Raw genomic sequence first — 5,809 nt, 5'->3', positions numbered from 1 at the left:
AAATTGGTCATAAGCTGAAACTTTATATTCTCTTCACTCCCCCCGCCCCCCGGCACCTCCTAGACAATATGCAATTTCAGAGCAATCACACTGTGTGCACAAATGAGGCCTTGCTCAAGAATTCCACATCTGGAAGAGGTTTGAACTCCTGCGTGAGAGACAGCACGGCTGGCTATGACCTTATACAGCTATCTGTCTCTTGTTAGGAATACAGTACTTTTTCCATTAAGCGATTAGCACAGGGGTCGGCCAGCGAAGGATGGAATTAAAACCTTGTTAAGGCATGCCCAGATAGGTCCTGCCACCTCACCGCGACTGGAGAGGCAGACATCGCAGGCTGCCTGACGGACAGACCCGAGAGCTATGCGCCGGCCCTGTGCCAGCCCAGTCTAATTGGTTGCACCGAGATGCAGTGCCTATGTCCATCCCACCCCTCACCCCCATCGAAGGAAGAAACAGATCTCACAGACAGCAATGATTCCAAATGATCTCATGTTGATTTTCCGTGTCTAGATTCTTCCCATCAGCAGTGTCTTTCGGCTCCTTTGCATACAGAAGAAATTACAAAAGCAACCAGGAGTATGAATACCAGGAAATCACCTGGTCAGGTGGGTTTCCAAATGAATGGTATAAAACATTTTCCAACCTGTTCATTCCAAAACTTCATCATCTTTATGATCGTATCTTAGAATCAGAGGCTCCCTTTCTTCTTCATTAAATGATGCTTACATTGCTGTGATTCCCAAGCCTGGCAAGGATCATGCTGACTGTGCTAACTTTTGGCCTACCTTGTTAATTAATGTAGATATTAAAATATTAGCGGCGATTTTGGCTGACAGACTGCAAGACGTCTGAGCAGACCAGGTAGGATTTATTAAACATAGAAATGGAGCTGATAATCTGAGATTGTTGATCTTATAGCTTTAAACGCTGACAGAACAGACCAAGCTGGCACTGTTTCTTTAGACTCTGAAAACACCTTCGATAAAATTGGAAATTTATTTTCGCTATGTTAAGTAAATTTGGTTCTCCTATAGAATTTTTGAAATGGGCCAGAACTTTATACTCAAGAGGGCCCTTTTGACAGCCAAAAGACTGATATTACAAAATTCGAAGGATAAACGTCCACCTCTTATAATGCAATGGACTGAGGACCTAACAATACTATCAGTATTTGAATGGGTGGTATATAGGCACCACGGGATAAATATATGGATATTTGGCCTGCTTTTCTTGAAGCTTACACATAATCTCCTGTTTTGTTTGTTTTTCAGACTGTTGTATTTAATGGAATATTGGTATTTCTATGCATGTAATTTCTTGTTTCCCCCCACCCCTTTTAATGATTTGTTTTGTTAAAATCATAATAAAAAGATTAATAGAAATACTCAGCCCCATGACTAACGGTCAGCTTTCTTTTCATTTAGGAGAGATAGCAGGCAGGGATGTCCACTTTCTCTTTTGATATTTGATTTACGTTTGGAAACTCTAGCCTGTGCCATTAGACAGAATAGTAGTATTCATGGCTTTGTGCATGATAATTTAGAATTTTAAAATATTCTTTACACTGATTATCTTTTATGTTTTATCTCAGAACTCCAGTCATCTATTCTGGCTTTGATCCAGTTGGTTAATACTTTTGGTAATTTGCCTGGCTATTCAATTAATTGGTCAAAATGTGAACTGATGCCAATTGGAGATACTATATCCCGTAGTGTATTAGCTGATTGGCGCTTTCGATGGTGCCCAGATGGTATTACTACTTCGGGAATACTTATTCCCAGAGTCGTATCTCAGATGATCAAACTTAATCTGAATAAATTGATTAATGTGATCTCTTGGGATTTAGATAAATGGGCGTCTTTAAAGCTGAGTTTGTGGGGCAAGGTAGATACACTCAAGATGAATACCGTACCTCAGATTGTTTATGTTAAACATGGAATTCCTCTATCTATACCTGACACATATTTTCAAAAAATCAATGCTTTGTTTCGTAAATGTGTGTGTGGGGGGGGTGCGTTTCCTCTCCTCCATGATTATTCTTGAAAAGGATGCAGCTTCCAATTAAAGTAAGTGGGTTTGTTTTTCCGGTTCTTGCTTTATATCATAGGGTTTATTTGTTGACTTGTATTAAATTTTGGTCTTTTCCATTTAGATCAGAATTTCCACCTTGGTCAGTTTTGGAATCTTCTTGTCTGGACCCTCTCCCTAAATGGATTGCATTAGGCTTAGGCATATTTGAATGGATAGGGTTCCTCCAACAGTTGCAGCTGTTAGAGATGTGTGGCATATAATGTCATGTCAATTACATTTTGATCCATTTTCTCATGCTAAATTGATAGTGTGGGGAAATCCAGATTCAAAAATTGGTAAGAAAATGTTTTGTGGTGGACATGGAGAGTGAAGGCGATTTTTTACCCTGGATCAGCTGGTGGATGCTGATGAAGAGTTTTTGTTGTTCTCTATTTTGTGGGCTAAATATGATTTGCCAGCTACGGCTGAATGGAAATTCTTGCAGTTGCAATGTTTATTAGTACCTAGGTTTGGCCCTGCTGCTTTTACAGCTTCAGCATTTCCCTCAGTATTGGAAGCGCTTATTGAGGCCGATCAGGCAAACTGACCTCCAATCCATATCTATAAATATGTATTATTGGTGAATAAATATGATATACAAGATCTTAGGCAAGAACGGAACAGAGAACTGGATTGTCCCATTTTGCCTAATCAATGGATCACTGCCTTTGTGTCTTTATCTGATGTGTCTATGGATCTCAGGTTGCATCTTATTCAGCAAAAACTTTTCTTTCGTGTCTACTGGATGCCACAACATCTCTTTAATGAGGGTTTCTCAAAGTTGGCTAATTGCTGGAGGTGTAACACAGCTAATGCTTCTTTTAAGCATATGTTTTGGCAATGCCCCGTAGTTGCCCCTTTGGGGGAGGGGTCATTATATGGATAAATTTTGTATTGAAACACTCTTGGATATTTACTGATGTGCATGCTCTTTTAAATTATCTACCTGCTTCCTGGAAGTCTACCTGCTTCCTGAATTTTCTGAATTGGAATTTGACCCATGCTGGCTGGGAATTGTGGGAGGTGCAGTCCAACACATCTGGAGGGCACCAGGTTGGGGAAGGCTCATCACAAGCATTGCACAGCTGGCAAAGGTGCAGAAAAGAACAGCGAGCTGTGTTTGGGGCTCTTTAGGTTAGAAAGAGGAGGCAGGGGACGGGGGAGACATGCAAGACAGAATATGAGAGGTTTATAAAATCATGCATCGTGCAGAGAAGAAGAAATTGCTCTCCCCCTCTCATAACATTACAACCCGGGGTCATCCAATGAAACTGATTGGCGGGAAATTCAACACAGACAAAAGAAAATACTTCTGCACAGAGCACACACCTAGTTAACATACAAAACTCACTGCCACAGGATGTGATGGCCACATGGCTTAGACAGCTTTAAAATGAATCAGACCAATTTAAGGAAGGCAGGACTATCAGCAGTTAAACAACTGGTAAATGGAACCTCCAGGGTCAGTGGCAGCCTACCACTAAGGGTTTAACTCCATTCCAATGGGGATGTTTGTACTTTCTTTAACCTCCCAATAAGCGGGGGGGGGTAATTGGGGGACAAAAACAGAGGGGAAGCTTAAATCTCTCCTCCCAGAATGTCACTGTCCGGATCCAAATCAGGGTTATACATGCTTACATTGAAGTGAATAAGCCAAGAACATTTTATTTGGTCCTTAAGAGCAGTTCCCTTGCGGGGAACCAACGAGGAAGAGCTATTGCCCCCATGCCATTGTGTGAAACAGGATACTGGACTAGATAAGCCTTTAGTCTGATCCAGGAAGCCCCTTCTTAGGATCTTAAAATATAATCCAGGTTTTAAAAATTAGAGCCATCATGGGCAGGGCCAGCCCTACCATTAAACAGACTGTGGCAGTTGCCTCAGACAGCAGATTCTGGGGGCGGTGACAAGGTGTTGGAGGAGAAGGCAGTGTATCATGCAGCCTGCCCGGAACCCCCTAAGTTGGCCTGCTGGCTTACGGTACGGTAGCGGCCACTATCCTGTCACCAATATTGAAGTAAGATTCAACTGCTGGTTGCTTCTGTATGAGGAATGGGGAAGGGGTGTCACCTTGTTCTTCACCTCAGGCAGCAAAATGTCTTGGGCCATCCCCGATCATGGGCAAAGTAAGAATGTAAGCCCCGTTAGTCACTACTCCTTGGTATGCCCATCTTCCATTAATCTAAAGACATCTCCCTCCACCCTGCAAAAAGAAACCCAGGGCGTTTAACTTGGAGTTTTATAAGTCTCACGTGCACGTTTTTTGGTCATTGGTGTGTGTGTGTTTTTAAAGGCCTTACAGTGCCAGCAGATTCCCATGTGTTTGGAAAGGGAAATCAATCACATCTTTACAATAAAAGGCACAAAAGATCTAGCCTGAGCCAACATCTTGCACCTGCAGATGTGCGGCTGATTCAGAAATCCGCAACAGCTGCTTTGCCTCCTTCTTTGGCGGGAATGCTGGGCTGTAGAAGACGGGGTACCTGTACCAGCTATGGAAAGGGAAAGGTTTGACCCTGAAAGATGCTGAGGGGCTGCTCTTGGAAGGAGCTCTGCGGCAGCAGGATTGGCCAGGATTGAGCCACCCGAGCTACATTGCCCTCTGCCTCCTGCCGCGCCTGAAGCCGTCTGCCCGACTCACCCAGACAGCAGCTTCCTGCCAGAGCGCATTACTGAGACCGTGGGAAGCGGCTGGGAGAAAGAGCAAAAGTCCCTCCTTCCCCAGAGCGACATTTCGATGGTGAACAGAGGAAGCCATCAGTGGCTTAGAGGGCTTGAGAAGGAGATTTGGTAAATCCACAGAGGAGGTCTAATTGTATTGTTAGGCCCCAGATCTATTTCAGGGCCTTCTCTGCTGTGACACCCCAGTTGTGGAATGCCCTCCTGTTGGAGGCCCGATTGATGCATACATTGGTTTCATTTCTGCACCAAATAAAAACATGGCTTTTTACTAAAGCTTTTGAGGGCTAAATGCATTCCCTAAAGCAGCACACCGTTTTGACTGTTTTATTGTTTTAGATTTTAATTGGTATTAGCTTGTTTAATGGTTTAATATGTTTTTAGCTGTTTAAATTATTGTTTTATACTGTTTAAATTGATTTTCTCAGTATGTCACCCTGAGATCTTAATGATATAGGGCAGGATACAAATGTTTTAAATAAATAAATAATAAAAAATATTTCCCACAGCTCTGGACCTATTCCCCAGAACCCTAAGTGTCCATTGGTGCCACCTTTTTTCTCAGATTAATTGCCATGCAGGGGAAATTTTTCAAGGGGATTTGCAGCTGGGGAGGGAAGGGTTAACTCCCCCTCCCCACATGCTGCAATACACACACACACACACACACCACCCTCCTCCTTACAAGGTAATTAATCTTAGGAAGAAAACATTCCCATTGGAGGAACGGGAGGATTTTCTTACACTTATCTGCCATGCAAAGTGTCTGTGGGGGATTTTCAGGGGGATCAGAGTTGGTCAGGGAAGGGTTAATCCTCCCTTCCCTGTACACTGCGGCCCCTCAAAATTCCCCTTCCACATAGCAATTAAGTTTAGGAATAACATTTCTGTTGATGCCAATAGAAACACAGGGCCCTGAATCTGATGGCTCTAGATTTTAAAACCTGGATTATATATGACGATCCTAAAAAAGGGACTTCCTGGAATGGGCTAAAGGCCCATCTAGTCCAGTATGCCGTTTCACACAATGGCAATAGCTCTCCCTCATAGCTTAGCC

Source organism: Heloderma suspectum, chromosome 6 (genome assembly GCF_057233095.1).
Source record: "Heloderma suspectum isolate Gila_16-S chromosome 6, 16-S_ref, whole genome shotgun sequence".
Classification (NCBI taxonomy): Eukaryota; Metazoa; Chordata; class Lepidosauria; order Squamata; family Helodermatidae; genus Heloderma; species Heloderma suspectum.
Note: the sequence above shows the minus strand (reverse complement) of the source record.